Source organism: Rhipicephalus microplus, chromosome 1 (assembly GCF_043290135.1).
Source record: "Rhipicephalus microplus isolate Deutch F79 chromosome 1, USDA_Rmic, whole genome shotgun sequence".
Taxonomy (NCBI): Eukaryota; Metazoa; Arthropoda; class Arachnida; order Ixodida; family Ixodidae; genus Rhipicephalus; species Rhipicephalus microplus.
Genome location: NC_134700.1, coordinates 67951585 through 67970613, shown reverse-complemented (window position 1 = coordinate 67970613; position 19029 = coordinate 67951585). Strand labels below are relative to the sequence as shown.

Sequence of the window (19029 nt, the reverse complement as noted above, 5' to 3'; positions counted from 1 at the left end):
TGCTGAAGCATCCCCTGTATTTGTACCATAAAAAAACGTTTACTTTGAAAGAAGCCTTGATGATTATTTGCTCACATTTTCACAGGAAGTGTTCTTGTAGTTTTTGATAAATCTTTCTCCAAACAGAGATTGTCGTTGTGCAATGGCTGCTCTAATAGCCCTGTAATAGCCTTCGCGGTGATAATCGTCGAACTTACCCTATATGTATTCAGTGTTTTAAAGTCTTTTGAAAGCATTTGGTGTCTTACTGGAGAAATTGAAAACGGCGCAAATTTATGTGGGGCTTCTTTTTTTTCGTAAGCTTTTGTTCTTAGGACATAAACGCGCAAAGCTCACTTGCTGCCATCCAACGAAAAAGGAAACACCATATTTTCTGCCATGGTCGTGATTGCCACTTCTTAACATTGTCAGTGCATTTTCAGTGTTACGCACAGAGAAGTACCCAACAAAGGGACAGGTGCCACGGTATGATAAACCTTTTATCAGAGGATTCACTTCTAAAAGTGCCTTGCAGGGATAAAACAGTTTTCTGGAGTTGGTCACAACCAGTAATGAGTTGTTTTCTCATCAACTTTTATTTTTGTCTATCCCATAATTGCCACACCTCTTTAGAGACAAAAGATAATGTGAACTGTAATTCGCACTGAAAACGCTAGCACAGTGATGTGTAAGGCCCCTAGCTTTCCCCGATTCTGCGAAAAATCACGGAATTTACGTTTTTCTGCGGAAATATGAAAAACGGGTCGAATCCGCGAGAAATCACGGAATTACGTTTTTTTCTTCGCGGGAATACGAAAAGTCGTTAGTTTGTTCGCAATGCCAGCTAATAGATTTTCGAGTGCGCAATAAAGAATCGACATTGCTGTAGCGTGTGAAATAACTTGTTTTTGTATTGAGCTTTGATTATAAAATGGGTGAGGCTCTTCTTTGAAAACAGGCATGACTAGTCTAGCGCGAAACGGGGCTGTGTGACGAACTTGCAACCATGCTCGCAACCACCCTCCTTGCTCGCAACGCGCTGTCGTGAAGGCGTTTCCGGTTTCGTACTCGATCGAAACGCGGAGGCAATCTCTTCGTACTCTTTTTTTCTACAAAAGAAAAAAAGTTCGCGTTAGATGTCGGCGAATCAATGCGCTCGTAACTTCATTAGTTAATAGAAAATTATTCATGTTACTTTATCGTCTTTTAGTAGTAGGAAAACTTTAAGCCGCCAGTGATAACAAGGCTTAACGGTAGCCGTAAGTAGCCGTAGTCACCTATCGATCCAACGTACTCGCTTTTGCGACTGCACGTGTGCCGTGTGCCTTGTTTTCGTTTGCTTTGGTCGTTCTAGCCACCCTAGCTTTGGTTGAAGGTCGATGCGTGAATAGACATGGCGCCTTCAGTGTCACATTTAAGTAAAAAGACTGCCAGGGAACGCTCTTGAGAATACAAGCACTCCGAGTTTTACGAAGATGGAGGTGTGCTTTTTTGCCGTGCTTGCGCAAGAGCAGTTGACCATCGCCGCAAATCAACTATTGACGAGCACATCGAAAGCAATCGTCATCGCGAGAATGTCGGAACAAGGGACCTTTAAGCGGCCCCGCCGCGGTGGTCTAGTGGCTAAGGTACTCGGCTGCTGACCCGCAGGGCGTGGGTTCGAATCCCGGCTGTGGCGGCTGCATTTCCGATGGAGGCGGAAATGTTGTAGGCCCGTGTGCTCAGATTTGGGTGCACGTTAAAGAACCCCAGGTGGTCTAAATTTCCGGAGCCCTCCACTACGGCGCCCCGCCGCGGTGGTCTAGTGGCTAAGGTACTCGGCTGCTGACCCGCAGGTCGCGGGTTCGAATCCCGGCTGCGGCGGCTGCATTTCCGATGGAGGCGGAAATGTTGTAGGCCCGTGTGCTCAGATTTGGGTGCACGTTAAAGAACCCCAGGTGGTCGAAATTTCCGGAGCCCTCCACTACGGCGTCTCTCATAATCATAGCGTGGTTTAGGGACGTTAAACGCCACAAATCAATCAATCAACCTCCACTACGGCGTCTCTCATAATCATATAGTGGTTTTGGGATGTTAAACCTCACATATCAATCAAGGGACCTCTAAGCGAAAAATCGGCGAAGAACCATCGGAAGATGGAGCCGGAGGTTCAGGAGCACCGAGGAAGCAAAGTAGACTGCAAACGCTGGAATCCACAAGCACGGCTAGTGAAGTGAGGAACGATGTTGTGCTCAAGTTCTTGGATGCATGGATATCCGCAAATATTCCCCTTGAGAAGGTGGACAATTGCAAACTGAGAACGTTTCTGCAGACACGTTCGGAATGGCGGATCTGTGCCTGGATCCGACGCGCTCCGCCGACGACTTCCAGAATTGTTCGAGAAGCACGAGGCAAATTTTATAGCTATGTTTCAAGGCACCACAGTTTCTGTAATTATAGACGAAACCACCGACGACCGATCAAAATCGGTTGTGAACGTGTTGTTCGTTCAGTCGGCCAGAACGGCGAATGCTGCACTACAACCTGTACTCGTGGAAGTGAAATTCGTGGATGAAGTGAACTCATCCGTCATCGGGCGCATCGTGACAAGAACACTCACGAGGTATGGAGTTGAATTTGAGGATGTATCGAGCTTTGTTAGCGATAATGCCACTTACATGGTGAAGTCTTTTAAGGAGTGCATAAAGCCACTTTGTGAAGGTGCTGTTCACATTACGTGTGTAGCCCATTCAGTGAACATTGTTGGCAGCACACTGTAGGCATCTTTTCTCTTAGTGAACAAGTTTGTCGCTTGTATGAAGAAGGCCTTTTGCCTGTCGAGTAGAAAGAGAGCTTTCTACAAATCGCATCTGAAAGAGTGTGGAGTTCAGTGTGCCAAAGCACCGCCAGCACCTGTCCAAAGCAGGTGGAATTCATGGATTGAAGCTGTGGTACAACATTCTGTCTACTTCGAGCACTATCCTTCATTGCTTCAGCAAGTCCATCAGAAGTATGGTGAAGCAGAGTGTGTTGATTCTCTTCTGAAACTGCTTAGTGAAGACTCTACTGAGCTCAGGAACAGCATGCGGTGCATTGCGGTATTTGGGAAAAAAAGTTTCCAGCTTGCTGAAAGCAACAGAAGGTCAGTGCGTAGCCTGCCACAAAGCGTGCAATGCATTGTTTACGCTTTGGAGGTACCTTGAAGCAGCTTCAAAGGAGGATTTTGCAACACCGCTGAAGAGAGAAAATGTTGCACATGATGAGGCCAATCAAATTGAAAGCAAGATGAAGGCTGCAATGACCAAAGCGGCTAACAAAGCACAGGTATATTTGGAGAAGTCCAATACGTGGCAATTCTTCAAGGATGTTAGGTGCTTGGATCCTCTGCAAGTTTGGTGTCTTCCACAGAAGAGGACAGAGTTGACAGGCGTGCCTCAGCTTGCAGAAGAATCACTTGCTCTAGCTGCCGAATGGCAGATTTACCTGAAGACTGCACAAGAACTGAAGACCGGTGACAGGGATCTGGCTCCATTTGTGTCCAAGCAACAAAATCCAGGAGCAGACTTCGATATCCTGGCTTTCTGGGCAGGGATGGAGCAGCTTACTCCAACCCTTTCATCAATCGCCTTGAAATACTTGGCGATACCAATCAATTCTGTTGATGCAGAGAGATCATTTAGTCGCTATGGTGACATTGTCTCCCACAAGCGTCACTCTCTAAGTGAAGAGAGCACCAAGCACCATCTGATGCTGTGCCACAACAGCTTTCTCCAATTTTAATTATTGCAGGCATGTTGCGAGCCTGAAAGTGTGATAAATAAGTTGTTACATGTGCTTTCTTGCATGTGTTCAATATTACCACAGAATTTTGCATGTTTAGAGTTGCCGTGGAATTTTGCAGATTTCTGTATCTTGCCGAATTCTAAATTTTCCACCGCATAAAGTTAGGGGCCCTAGTGATGTGCTAGCTGTGCCAATTGCACCAAACTGCTCCAAAAGACCAATCCTTGCTCCATTTCCACTATTCTGCCTCAAAGTTGTGCCCAACAAGGTCAAGTCATCTTTCGAAAATGAAACTACCGTATTTATTTGAATCTAGGCCGACCCCGATTCTAAGCCGACACCCCAGAAGTTCGAAGCAGGGGGGGGGGGGGACTTATCTTGAATGTATGTTGAACTATACATCGAAGACAGCATTCACAGAAAGGTAACATTTATTGAACTTGAAGATGAAACAATGGAGTTTGTTCATGATGCAAAGAACTCTAAAAACATATGCAGCCGCTGGTCCTCTTGTGTGTGTTTCTGTTTTTTTTTTTTGTTGTTGTTATTGTTTTTTACACTGCTTCTAGTTATTACCATCAAATAGGTGCCGCGCTCATTTCAAGTCGTTGTCACTGCTTCCCTCGTCGCTGACTTCGTTCTCGCAGTCTTGAAACAACGCGCCATTCTCGGTGTCATCTAGAGCATTGGATATGCTGCACTTCTTAAATGAGCGCACAATCAAACTTTTCGGGTCGTCGTCCCACGCTGCCGCCTCTCCAGCGATGCACATTTCTTTTGTCCATTTCAAAGTCCTGCTCGGCTTAAACGTTGGACGACGACTCCGCAACTAGGACAACTTCCTTACAGATGCGGCACTATAATGACACCGCCTGTTTGGCACCATTGAGCTACCACACACAGACTACTAGCAGCGCGACTCGAAATGACTAACTGCTCACCTCAACGTTGTCGAGATAGGTTTGCACTAGGCTTATCTACTATGTGCAACCGTGTAGGGATGCGACGTCCTCCACTGCCGCTACGTGCGACGACGCTGCGGCCGGGTTCGTCGTTTTCTCCGACACGGCGCAGAAACCACGCACGAGGCAGGAAAACCGGCTTATTAACCCAAGATGCAGCACAGTGCGACACTCGCAAGCTTGCAGGCCGTATAGGCAACTCCGCAAGACCGAGCAAGTACGCTTGCCTACTGCGCGACGACTCCTGCACAAGGGCCGAAGTCAAATGCACGAACGAGAAGCCGCCTGGTAAGCAGCGCATCAACCTCTCGTGGAGACCTGAGAGCATCTGCCGCGACGAGCAAATCGTCGGGCGCAACATAGCTCGTAGGAGAGGAGGATGTCACGCGCGCCCAAAGAGAAATGGCGCTGCGTTGTGACGGAGCCGAGGCTTGACAGGCCCTGACCAAGAGGCGCTCTGGCAGCCATCTTGGAGAATGCCGGTGATTATACCCGCCCAGGCTACGCGGTCAGTGCGCGTGCAGCAGCTGGGGAACGAAGCGCCTGGTAGGGTGGCGCTCTCGGTTGCCACATCCCCCCCCCTCCTAGGACCAAGACCACCCTAAAAACGCCGTAATAACAGCATCTACCGGCACCCAAAAAACTGGGGTCCAGCTCAGTGCCGTCCACGAGATCGACGGGGGCCTCGGTGTCTTCGTTTGGCTGCGTTTCAGCAGGAACTTGGGGCCGCGGGAGGGCGGCAGACACCGCAGTAGCGATGGCCGACTTGAATGAAGAGTCCGTGACGAACGCCGCCACGACCGCCTGATCGGAGTCGGTCGACCGGGCGGGTCGAAGACCCGGGCCAGGCGGCACCGCCGGAGTGGACAGGACCGCAGGGTCCCCACCGGACTTCGCTCGGTGAACCCGCGAACCGAGGTGGGTAGCCTCGTGCACCAGCAGGACAGCACAAGTGTCGCAGTAGGAGGCCTCAGGAACAGGCGGCATCGAGGCACCTCCGGAAGCGTCGAGCAAGTCCGAAAGGGTGCGTCCGTAAAAAGGACGCGGAACGGACTCGGGGTCTAACCTCACCCAGACTATGCGTTGCTTGGACCAGCGACGAGTCGACACGAAGGCGACCGGGGCCTCAGTGCCTTGTTGGAACGTCCACGTAGCGACTTCACGGCGAGGTGGTGTCTTGTTAGCCGGGGCTGGGGGAGCATTCGACGGAGGCGGCATGGACGTGGCCAGTGCCTGCGGAACGACCGAGCGCGCGGATGGTCTCCCGGGCTTTTTTTTTGGAGGAACGGGCCATCGAGGAGGACATCACGAATGTTGGGGCGTCGGTGAAAAGCAGGAACGCAACTGAAGGTGCGGCCCCGGAGGCGCGACAGGCTGGCCCAATAAAGAGAGCCTACTCTGTCGGATTGAAGTTTGCGTGAGCCAATAGGGCGCACGCTTCCCTTCTCTCGCCGACTACGCAGAAGATAGAGAGTGAGCCACCGGGGAAAGGGCTTTTCTCTCTCGAGCAGCCGGGAGCGCTGGGAACTGGGTGGATACTCCGCACGCAGCGCGTGTAATGGTGTTCCCAGGGAGAAAGCTCGCCAGGTAGCCGTTACTGTTGCTGCTGGATGGGCTCTCCCACAGCAGCTATAAATCTCCGCTCCCTTACATGGAGAGGACAACGTCCTGCTACATGCCGGGGGCAAAAATCAGCCTAAGTGCGTTTTCGCAGGTTGTACCAGTGGCGTGGATTGGAACCAGCCTTATCCCGGTTTCCCTGCGGTTCGGTGACCGCCTCCCCCTCCCCGAAGTCGTTGCTGCGGGCAACGAAAGGTTTGAGGTCGGAGACGTTAACTGGACCGCCGACTGGTCTCCCTTGGGAGTCAGCCAGCTTGTATACCAGGGGCGACACTTTGGTCTGCACTCGGTATGGACCCAACCACTTGGCCGAAAGGGAGACTGAGATGCCTTTGGCGGCGTCACTCAGGACGTGATTGCGCCTGAGGACGAGATCGCCGACATCGTAACGGACATCCCGATGCGACCGGTCGTATTGAGCCTTCTGACCAGCTCGTGCTTTTGCCAGGTTGGAACGCGCCAGGTCGAGGGCCGCGTCCATCCGTGAGCGCAGTTTTGCTGCGTAGCCAGACGGGCTGACCATCACGGCGCTTGCCCCGTCGCCGCCCCGTAGGACGCAGTCCATGGGGTTAGGCAGCTCTCTCCCGAAGTTGAGGAAGGCAGGCGTGTACCCTGTCGAGCGATTGACCGTAGACCGCAAGGAGAAGCCTATTTCGTTGAGACAGGCATTCCAATCCTTGTGTTGCTGCGCAAAGGCTGTCAGCAAGGGCTCGAGGTTCCGGTTGATCCGCTCGGTCGGGTTGGCCTGTGGGTGATACGTGGTTGTTTTATGGTGCTTAATACCAAAGGCAGCACACGCATCCACAAACAGCTTGGCCGTGAAATAGGACGCATTGTCCGTGATCAACTCCACCGAAAAGCCAAAGCGGGTAAAGACCTCGGTCAACTTGTCCCAGATTGCGCGTGCCGTTAACTTTCGAAGGGGAAACAGTTCGACCCACTTCGTAAAGTGATCTGTGACAGCCAGGAGAAAAACATGGCCTCTCCGGCTTCTTGGAAAAGGTCCCATAATGTCACAGGCCGCGACCTGCCAAGGTTGTTGGCTGTCGATCGGCTGCATGAGCCCAGGAGGCTTGCCCCCGCGAGGCATCACGCAATGCGCGAGGCATCACGCATTGGCACACGCGGCATGAGCGGGCGTAGTGAAGGGCGTCGCGCTTCATTCCATGCGAAATAGCGGAGCGGCACAACTTTTGAAAAGTCTTAAGGCCACTTGCGTGTCCGGCCAACTGCGAGTCGTGGAAATAACCTAGGGTGGCTTTCCTTAGACTGCGGGGTATCACCACCTTGAAAGACTCCTGGGGAGCTTCTTCAGATGGGACGTAGCGCAAGAGAACGGCGTCGGCACCAAGCAGGTACGAGTCCAATGTGCCCGCAGCAATACCAGCGTGCGTACGGCACTCGGCATCAACAGCAATACCAGCTGTCTGTTCGCGCCCGGCGGCTTGACTGCCCTGCTCCGCTTGGGAGCTGAGCTCTTTGAGCTCGTCAACGATGTGTTGACGAAACGGATCGTCCTGCTGTGCCTTCAGCAGCTCCTCTCTGCTAAAGACGACACCGGTGGACGTGACAGGGTCTACCAGGTATGCGTCCCCACCCGAGACTGTCGACTCGAAAGTCACTTCGCTATCGGGGTTTGCACCTTTAGACCTTTTGGAGCCAGAGGGCCCGGGGTCTACTTGATGGGACTGCTCTTGGGAGTGGCGGACACAAGTGCCGGACGCCAAAACGGGGGCCTGCGAGAAAGCGTCAGCCACGACCTTCGAACTCCCTTTTCGGTAGCGCGCAACAAAGTTGTACTGCTGCAAGGTCAACGCCCAGCGCGCGAGGCGGCCCGAGTGCTCGCGCAAGCGCTTAAGCCAAGTGAGTGCCATGTGGTCCATTTCCACCACGAATGGCACGCCGTCGACATAGCAGTCGAACTTCCGGATAGCAAAAACTATAGCGAGACATTCTCTTTCTGTGACGCTATAGTTAAGCTCGGCGGCGTTAAGTTACCGGCTCGCAAAGGCGACTGGCCGGAGGACGCCGTCGTGCTCCTGAAGCAGTACCGCGCCGAGACCCAGGTCGCTCGCGTCCGCTTGGACAACAAACTCCCTGTTCAGGTCGGGCACCTTCAACTCGGCTGTGGCCTCTAGAGCTTCGGAAAGCGCCTTGAAGGCTCGCTCTTGTTCTGGCCCCCAGCTCCATCGTGCCGACTTTTTCAAGAGTGCAGTCAAGGGCGCTTGGAGGGCCGCACAGTTTGGGATGAACTGTCGATAGTAGTTCACCATCAAAAAGTGCCTCAGGCCCTGAATGTCTGCCGGCGTCGGGTACTCCATAATGGCACATACCTTCTCCTCGCACGGCAGAACATGACCGCTCTGAATGGTAAAGCCTAATAGTGAGTTGCGAGTCTCAGCTATTTGAGCTTTCTTCGGGTTCAAAGTCAACCCAACGGCACACATCCTCCCGAGGACATCCTCCAAGTGGTGAAGGTGTTTCTCGAACGTTCGAGAGAAGATGACGATGTCGTCGAGGTACGCCATGGCGTGTTGCCATTTAGCGTCCCCTAGAACGCGGTCTATCAGTCTCTGGAACGTAGCTGCAGCTCCAGAACAGCCAAATGGCATGTGGCTAAACTCGTACAAACCTCTGTGAGAGGTGAACGCAGTTTTCTCCGCGTCAGCTTGCTCCATCTGAACCTGTAGGTAACCGCGGCTAGCATCCAAGGTGCTGAAGTAGCAAGCACCGTTTAGAGCAGCCACGATCGAGTCAACGTTAGGCATAGGATAAGCATCCTTCCTCGTGACCTCCTCAGCCGGCGGTAGTCCACACAGAGCCGGTGAGAGCTGTCTCTTTTGGGGACCATTACCACTGGTGAACCCCAAGGACTGTTTTAGCGTTGGACAACTGTGGTCTCAATCAACTCATCCAGTGCCTGGTCGATTGCTTTCCTCTTTGGCGCACTAAAGGGGCGAGGATTGCATTTTCACGGTTGTGCGTCACTTGTTTCAATCCCGTGCCTCACCAGAGAGGTGCAACCCGGGCGTTCCGTGAACGTATCGCTGAAACGTGTCAACAGCGACGACAGGCGTACTTTCTCGCGTTTCGACAAGCTGTCCGGCAAAGGCGGCAGCGAGCCATTCGAGTTGCTGCTTAGCGGGGGGGTCACCGGCATAGCCGAGACCTCGTTCACCGCAGCAGCATTATTCTCGAGGGAAAGCTGTACGCACGGACCGTTTTCCGCCGCGCCGGCCAAAGGACCAGTCTTGGCATCAGAGGGCTAGACACGGGCCGCGGGGGCAATGCTTGGTCTCCTTTCCTCCTTCCTCCTCGTGGCGCCCGGCGACTTACTGGCAGCCGAGACCACGGGAGGTGCAGCGAAAGGCCGTAGGGCGCCGGAAGGGCCGTCCCTGTAGCCTCCGCTTGCGACGTTAATCACTATACCTGTGCGCGCGAGAAAGTCGCGACCAAGAATCACAGGCACGGAAAGACTAGGGAGATGCACAAAGCGCTGTCGGCGTGCGCGATTCTCCCAACGCACAACCAACCGCGCAGTGCTGCACGAGGTGGCGGTACCGCTGGCGAGGTGGAAGGCAGTTTCGCAAGCTCGAATGCGGACAGAGCGGTCACGCAAATGAGCCCTGACCTCTTCGCCGAACAGCGAGATAGAAGCCCCACTATCCAGCAACGCCGCAAACTCTCGACCAGCGATCGTAAAGGCGATGAACGGCGCCGGCGTGGCTGGAATGTCATGTCCAGCGCGACACGCCATTGGTGCCAGAGGTTGTGTTGCACTCCCGTGCTCTCTTACTGCTGCAGCCGTCGGCAAGGGGGAGCTCACCGACGGCTTACCCCGTTTCCCGACGGGCGAGCAGGCCCTTGTGTTGGTTGGAGCGCGTTGCACTCTCGCGCGGTGTGACCACGCTCACGGCAACGAAAGCGGACCACGCCTTTTCCTCCAACAAGGGGTGATTTTGGCGATCCTTTAGAGCTACGAAGTGTCTGATCGCTAGCCGCAGTGGGGGCTCCGCGATTGGATATCCTCTCGTGCGCTGGAGCACGGGGTTTCCGTTCTTTTTCACGCTGCCGGGCAACGGTGGCCGCCCGGGCGTACGAGTACGGGTCCAGAGCGCGGTCTGACACATCGAGTGCGTCTCGGTCTCTCGCGGCAGAGGCCGCCTCATGGTTCAGGGAAACCCAGTGGGACGAGTCACGACCAGCCCACGCGCGATGAGGCTCGAGAGACGCGGACGGCGGTGGCGGCGGTTGATAGGCTCCCGCCGCCAAAATGTCGCCCTGAATACGCTTCGCATCGGATGCCGGCTCGTTTAGGTTCGCATCGGATGCCGACTCGGGGTCTCCCTTTAAAGCACAAGGCTGCGAACGCACCGCTTCCAACAGAACGTTTAGGAGCCGCGCCGCGGTTGCGTGCAGCGGTGATTGCTCCGAGGCGGGCGCGGCCGCAACAGGTGCGCGCGCCTGTTCCCCAACATGCGCGTCCGACCGAAAAGGGCCAGCACACAGCATGGAGGAGGGTAGGGTTTGCGCTCCGACTGGTGCTTGAGGCCTCACGCGACTGGCAAACGTGTCGTCAGCGGAGCACGGTGGCCCACGTCCGTCGAAAGCGTCGACCACACGAGTCTCAGGCCAGCGAGCTGAACGCGGCGACGTTGTCGGTTAAGCGAGCAAGCTTCCAAACGACATCGTCAACCCTTTGCGCCCGCGACCACGACGTGTCAGTAAGCGCGTTCGCGCCAACACCTCAGTGCACCCGGTAGGAAGGACTGGGTGCGGCGATTTGAGCTGTCAACCGTGCTGCTGACGGGGATAGGCCAGCGAGCGGAGACTGCGCCGGGGACGGGCCTGTAAACGCGTGAGTCTAGAGCAGCTGATACAGCCCGTTACTGGCTTGGCTAGGACTGTGGTCCTCGTTCAAGCGACTCGCATCACCGTAGGGGGCCCCGAAAAAGGGATCTCTCCCGGTGAACGAAAGCAGAGGGTCGCCGAGAGGGCCGTAACCCGTGCTGTTGCAGCCGTCCACAAACGAGATCAAGTCAATCGCCACAGGATCTAACAGGAACGAGCGCCTCGAAGGGGTCTGCTCTGAAGCCATGCCGAAACCAAGTTGGGCGCCAGTTATGTGGAGATAGGTTTGCACTAGGCTTATCTACTATGTGCAACCGTGTAGGGATGCGACGTCCTCCACTGCCGCTGCGTGCGACGACGTTGCGGCTGGCTTCGTCGTTTTCTCCGACACGGCGCAGAAACCACGCACGAGGCAGGAAAACGGGTTTATTAACCCAAGATGCAGCACAGTGCGACACTCACAGGCTTGCAGGTCGTATAGGGAACTCCGCAAAACCGATCAAGTATGCTTGCTTACTGCGCGACGACTCCCGCACAAGGGCCGAAGTCGAACGCACGAACGAGAAGCCGCCTGGTAAGCAGCGCGTCAACCTCTCGTGGAGGCCTGAGAGCATCTGCCGCAACGAGCAAATCAACGGGCGCAACATAGCTCGTAGGAGAGAAGGATGTCATGCGCGCCCAAAGGGAAATGGCACTGCATTGCGACGTAGGCCCGCACAGCGTAGCGTGCCCGGAAATGCCAGCGTGGGACGGAGCCGAGGCTTGACTCGCCCAGACCAAGAGGCGCCCTGGCAGCCATCTTGGCGAATGCCGGTGATTATACGCGCCCGGGCTACGCGATCGGCGCGCGCCGCAGCTGGAGAACGAGACGCCTGACAGGGTGGCGCTCTCGATTCCCACAACGTTCAACACCAAGATCAAAATGACGGCCTCACGTGTGCTTAATGTAGGCTTGGCTACTAATGGCTGTAAAACCGTCTAGGTAGCGCTAGTTGTGCACCGTAGAAATCGAGGCTAGCTCGCCGCCTTTGCGCGGGCTTTGCTGCCTCTTTCTGCGTTCTCATGTCTCGACACAAATCCACTCCTCCGCAGTCTGCCACGCTGGGGGAGCGGGGTTTGACATTTAACCCCTCTCACCCGGTAGTGGTTGTCGACTGTAGTGCCGTGCGCAGAGTCTCAGGGACGTTTCGAATGCGCGCGTCGGTAGTGAGTCAGATCTCTATAGGACAACCTAGGGTGCGCACAAATTTCTTTTCCGTCCGTCGGCTCCTATTGTTTGGGTCTCGTCGGACTTCGCCAATGACGTGTTGCGCCCGCGGCGAACGCTCACCTTTTGTTGCTTCTTTTCGAACGCTAGGCCAAAGAGCGACGCGGTGTCCTGATGCATGATCATATTACGCCGACCCATACCTTTCGGATGCCAACACAAGCGGATTTTTTGCCCCTGCTCGAGCGACCGGGTACGGTCCGCCGCATGCTCCAAAACCAGCCTTACAGGTCTAGTTCCCGAACCTCCGCAGCGGCGCCACTGGGGGGGGGGGGGGGGGGGGGTTGGAGAGCGCCCTTAGAATTGCATGCGCGGCGCGCTTGCGGTAGTTAGGATTGAGCGCGTGTAACTTTGTGTGACCCACGAAATCTTTTTTTAATATTTGTCTGGCGTGTGCGCACCAGGTACTTACTGACCTTGCTTTTAGATACCTGCAGCCCTTGCAAATTTTTGGTATTGTCTTACCCGAGGTGGAACCTTGCACACCGATCAGTTTTCGCGAAAGTGAGAATTGTGAGCACATTTTACTCACATCCTACAAGATCACAACTAATAGATCTAGAAGAGCTACACTTTTCTAATGCATCTAAATTAATTATAGCAACTGTGAGTATGTCGCTCCAGAAAACGTTGCTTCAAATATAATGACTTCATTTAGAATATTTAACCTCAGCAACTGCAGTTGTCTCTATTCTTTTAACACAAACTAAGATAGACTTCTCACTTCCTCCAAACACGTCTATAGTATTCATACAATGCAGTATCAGATGCAACAGCCACGAAATATACTTAGCATGTGTGCGATCTCATAACATTAGACTCGAGCCTCTTTGAAATTTCAGTGACTGTAATTTAAATGCTGGCAATTGAGCGAGCAGTTATGAAGTGAATAATATGAAAACTGTGAGACAAAAAGAGCGATGAAATGCTGCAAAATGTACGGACACTCCAAGGAGAAATGCTCTTACCGCAAAATCTCTTCGCGTTGAGAGCTCACGACGTAAAACGGTTTATGAGCCGTGCGCTGATGCTCGCCGATGGCATGCATGCCTGTTATCACAACCATGCCCTCAGCATCAAAGTGCACAGGTGCTGCACGAGGGGGGTCCCCTTCCCTGGCGTTTTTTTATGCTGATTCAAGACTGGCGGCGTATTTCCTCTCTGATTGAGCATTAAACGGCAGGTCTAACATGTGGCTGCATGCTAGCGCGCACGCCTTTCGAGCGACAGAAATCAGCAGCCTCATTTAATACAGTAAAACCCCGCAGATGCGTTTTTCACGGGACCGTAAAAAAAAAAACATAGGAGCCGGGAAACGCAAGAGCCGAGAAACACGAAAAATTGAGAAATAAGAGTAGTGGTGAACTGCACATAGTTTTATTTTAATTCTTTCGCTTGAGAAAATCATGCAGCATTGCCTGGGGCATCTTCTCACGCCCGACAAGCACAAGGCGTTTTTCAAGCACCTGTAGTGCCATGTGGCTCTCGCCGTCGTCACTGGTGTGCACATATGTCCGCAATGAATCCAGTGCCGCTACGGCCGATGAGTGCGTTGGCTCCGGTATCCGCTCCACCTCCTCCTCAACTTCCTCGTCACTGGCGCACGGATCGACGCACTCAGCCACGATGTCATCAATGGATAACATCGCGGAGGTGACAACGGCGTCGTCAACAGAAGCGTAGTCACTGTACGCGATTCTTGATGTCATTCTGTTTGAAGACTATTTGGAGCGTTGGAAGTGTAAAGGCACTATGCTGCACGCTCGTATAACCTGCCCAACGACTGACACGAAACAAAGGCAATACGAGAAGACCGCAGCAAGCATGGGTAGCACGGGCACACATGGGCGATGGTGATGGCGACCGGGCTAAACCCTTTGAATCGGGCCGCCTGCGCGACCCGGTTGCGATAAGTTTAAACCAGCGTGACATTCCAAGAAAACAAAAACAGGTCTAAGAGACCTTACTTTTACAGATGCCAAAACCAATTTTAGGGCCCCAATGCGTCACAGACACAATCTTTCTAGAGTGCAAATACATCTCAAAGGTCATGCTTTTGCTGGCATGAACCGAAAATACGTCATAGGTGTTGCCCCCGGCTCTTTGGGCGGCCAATCCCATCGTCAAGCCGCCAAGTCAAGCTAGCTACATGAAAGACAACATGGCTGCTCGGGCCGGCCGTTGTGGCACTTCGCAACGTATGATGCGGGAACGGTCCCACAGTTGCGACGCAGCAGCGGGGTTTCCGATGCATTGGATCCTATGGGAGCTGTGCCGGGACCGGCCTAAAACGACGTAACAGCCAGGAAAACGCCGCACACGGGAACGCAACAGCGGGGTTCTACTGTATCTGCTTGAACAGCGCTCATCATCCCAGCTCGTGCAGTTTTACGCGCGGGTGCAATGTACGATGCGCAGGGAACGTTCCCAACTTGTAGTTCACACGGAACATGGCGGCGATAGCTATAACTTGTCAAGTGCCCATATAGTTCCTATTATAATAAAACGTTTTTCACTTAATTGCCTAGATATCACATAAATATTTCTTTGTGGTTCTCATGTCAGCTGTGGCACTTCAATGACCGGAACATCACTTTTTTTGCATTTATTTTTATAGAGCCCTATTCGTTTAGCATGCAGTTAGCTTTTATTATATTAGCTAATCATCTTGAGTTGCTGTTCATGCTGAATGTGGTGTTCTAATCACATTTGGAACATTGAAACATTTTAATGATAAATTTTTTCATTCTTATGAGGTCTAGTAGCTGTCTGGAGCGCCGCTCATGTTTTTCTTTTTTGAGTTGCAGTGCTTTAAACTTTGACATTGTAAGGTTGAATATACAGTTGAACTCCGCTACGATGAATGCCGCTTCAATGAAATTTCCGCTACAACTAAAGATTCACGATTTTCCGTTGGCAGTCCATAGGAATCAATGCATAAATATTGTCTCCACAACAAACACTTTTTTTTTTTTTCGATCGTCCCGCTTCAACGAAATTTTACAATGCAATTCCAGGCTCATATACCTATTTCTACGCAGTAAACCCAATCTTCAGCATTTTGATGCATTTTCAGAGCCTAAAAATGTGTTAATGAAGTCTAAAACACGCGTTGCCACCACCAGAGAAATCGCCGCTTTACCTCTGCTGTTAAGCAAGCATTGGCGCCGCTATTGCTCGATAGCGATGGCAATGAGACTGCCCTGCTTCGGCCACTGGTGCTTTTAAGCCGCAAACGATCCGAAGCTGAAGCTCAGTCGCTCAGTTCGTGGTTTCCTTCACGCAGCTGCTGGGTGCAACTGCGGAACGATGCTTTCCTGATTTCGATGCTTATCACTATGTTCACGCTTGGCCAGTGTGGTAACTAATTAGAGCGGCTGTTCGTCTGCATTATCAACAAAATCAGCTAGCCGCGAGTAATGGATGGTAAGAATGGCATAGAATAATGCAAAAGCCGCTGCTCCACGATACCCTGCCTTCATCTCGGCATTGTCGGATACTTTTGACGGCGGACAGCTGGTGGTGTTAACGTGTTAATGCAACCGTTTAGTTCATTCACGAAGGTGGTTTTAGGCGTTTTTCCTGCGTGCTTTTCACCATGGCCTCGCTATGCATGGGTGAGAGTCACGCCGTGACGCTGTTGGGAAAGAATAAGAAGCGGCAGACATTTTTTGAATTTTGAAAATAAACGTTCTATTGTTTTGCTAGCTTTTTTGATTTCACTACAACGAAATTTTTTCCTCATCCTGTCAGTTTCGTTGTAGCGGGGTTCCACTTTATATCAATTCGAGGTAACTCTGGTCGCTTGATCAGCATTGCATGCTTAGCAAAAACCACTGAAATTATTTTTGTGTTTACCAGAAAGCAAAAGTTCTAATTAACAGTGGTGTGTGGCCCGAGAAATCTGCTTTAAAACCAAACTTTGATGCCCCCAAAAACACATTTTGCGGCTCCAGAGCTGCTTCAAAACTCCCTTTTTACTGCTTCAAAGCTGCTCCAAAACCACATTATTCCTGCTCCCAAAGCTGGTCCAGAAGACTGAAGCCCGCTTTCACCCCTGAGATTCAAATAAATACAGTAATCGCTCGAAGTCACAATGTCTTAGCATGTGCAACGTCTTAGCATGTTCTAATTGGCAGTGAGTTTTCTTCTTGTTGCTTGAATTGTTGGCTACAATCTCATTTTATTTCTTTTTGTACTGACCTTATGACACCTGTTATTCACAGAAGCCATATGTGCCATGCTTGCCTCATCACCAGTGTTTCACTTCAACACACATCTTGTGCTGTGCAGTGAACTAAAAAATCTGACACTCCTGTGATAAATGGCTACTCTCTCGATGTTGGCCTTGATTACACTGTGGCAGCATTTCCAGTGTGCACACTAATAAGAGTAATCACTGAAAATATTGCTATTTCCTGCTCCAAGTGATTCTGAATCTCGTTTTCACTGCTGCAAACGTGCTCCAGAATGAACTTTTTTCTGCTCTGAAAATTGCTTCATATTCAGTGATGCTACTGCTGCACCAGTTCTGCCTAGCTCCGCCCTATTGCTCTGGCTGCTATACCCTTCTACGTTTCCTCAAAATTTGGCGAGCCTGTGCTCAACTTGCACCAAAGGGTGTGCTCCGACTTTCAGAAACCAAACTACTTGAGGTTCTCCAATTGAAAGTGGCATCGTGGTGCACCTGCGCAAGACGTAACCCCCGAACTGGACCAAATGTCACTGTTCGGATGCAGTTAATTCCCAATTTTCGAACTTCTTGGACACCGCGAAATCGTCCGAAAAAGGATTCATGTCTGAAATAGCTTTTAATGCCTCCCACAGTACACTTGTGAGGCTTTTTGGTGCATGCTCATGCTCTCATAAATACATTCAGGGCTTGCTGACGTCCATTTGCAAATTTGCTTCGCGTGATCAACACTGCCGATAATAGCAAAGCGCGGAATAAATTATGGCTTTATTGCAAGGAATGTATGGAAACAATGACCCTATAAAAGCGAGAGGAATACTTGTGCAAAGCTCTGCAATGTGTCACTCAGAAGATGTGTCACTATGCGAAAAATCTCTCGCGACACGTAGCATTTGCTGCCACTCGAGACCGATCGTTCCTAGTTGTGTGCAGCACATTCTGAGCACAGCTGACACAGTTCCTGCTGAGACGCTTTCGTATGCTTGTGTTTGTCACGAAAATGTGTTGTTGATGCCCACTTCGTTGCTGATTGCACATGTGTGTGGCGACGACAAGCTGATACTTATTTTTGTTCTGCTTCACCCTAAAGCACAAGAGTGGAAGCTTGGGCTAGTTGGTGCGTATTCATATTTGCAAGGTGTTTCAGCGCGCGAACAAAGGAAAAAAAGGACAGGGTAGACAGAAAGAGCGCTGACTTCCAACTAACTTTATTTCGCAGAGTGGCAAGAATTTATACGTCTAAAAAGGAAGATTACAGAGCATGAAGGTAAAAAACAAGCCCAATCTACACACCAGTAACAGCACGTGTGACAGGTCCTCTAATGCCTCAAAGCCCAGCCAGGTAATCGCGTTCAGCCTGGGATAAAGCAACCGATGAAGTGCTTACGCATTTATCTCCTAGCACATGTATTTTTTTCGGCTTCGATAATTTCTCGGGTAAGTTGCTCCCTGTGCCTTTCCAATATAGAGCACTGATCAAAGAGGGGGGTGCACCCACAATCTCGGCAATGAATGCCAAGATGCCCTTGTACCACATTGTGCACATTGTTTCGGTGTTCTTGCAGGCGGTCGTTTATGCACCTGCCGGTTTGGCAGACATAGATGCACCCACACGTCAGTGGAATTAAGTATACGACTCCCACTGCGCATGGGACGTAGCATGTCCTGTGCGCGACAGAGCACGCGGCAGAAGTTGAGCGAGGTGTATTTACCCGTTTGCAAAGCTTCTGCAATTTTTCAGGTGCTGAAAAAACGACAAGAACGTTGGCGTCTCAAGCAATCTTTTTTAGCCTGTGTGAGACGTCGTGCACGTACGGTAGTACGACAGTCCGGCTCTTTCTGACGCTGTTGCGCTTATCTGGTTTGTTGCCTCGCTTCACGACAGTGACCAGCTTTTCCGCCACTGAAACGAGAACGTGTGCGGGGTAACCGGCTTTGCTGAGGCGCTCCACTTGTAGAGCAAAGCTGCGGTGTACCATGTGGGGGCAAGACATCTTTAAGGCGTTGGCAAGGCAGAGGTTAGCAATGCCCCGCTTGACCAATTTTGAGTGAGCTGAGCCGAAAGGCAGAAGTGGCTTGCCGCTTCTTGGTTCATACATCCAGCAAACATGTCGGGGTTCTAGCAAAAGCTTCAAATCTAGAAATTTCAGGTTGTTATCAGTGTGTGATTCATACGTTAAAGCTAATGGTTTCAGGCACTCTCGGAAAACAGTCAACACGTCAGAGGAAATGGTCTGAAAATTTTGACTGTCACATTTCAACAACACTAAATAATCATCAACAAAACGGCAGACTTTAAAAACCACACAGTCATCAAGTTTGTTTGACAAGACACGATCCTGATGTGCTAGAAATATGTCACTGAGAAGGGGTGCCAAGCATGAACCAATACATAC

General features: G+C 51.7%; 1 protein-coding gene and 1 pseudogene across 4 annotated transcripts in view; both read left to right on the top strand.

Moving 5' to 3' along the window:
* Nucleotides 1-19029, top strand: part of LOC119178750 (ras-related C3 botulinum toxin substrate 1) — a 66488-nt gene that overhangs the window by 15080 nt on the left and 32379 nt on the right. The window lies entirely within an intron of this gene.
* On the top strand, nucleotides 9-6110 carry LOC142775042 (uncharacterized; annotated as a pseudogene).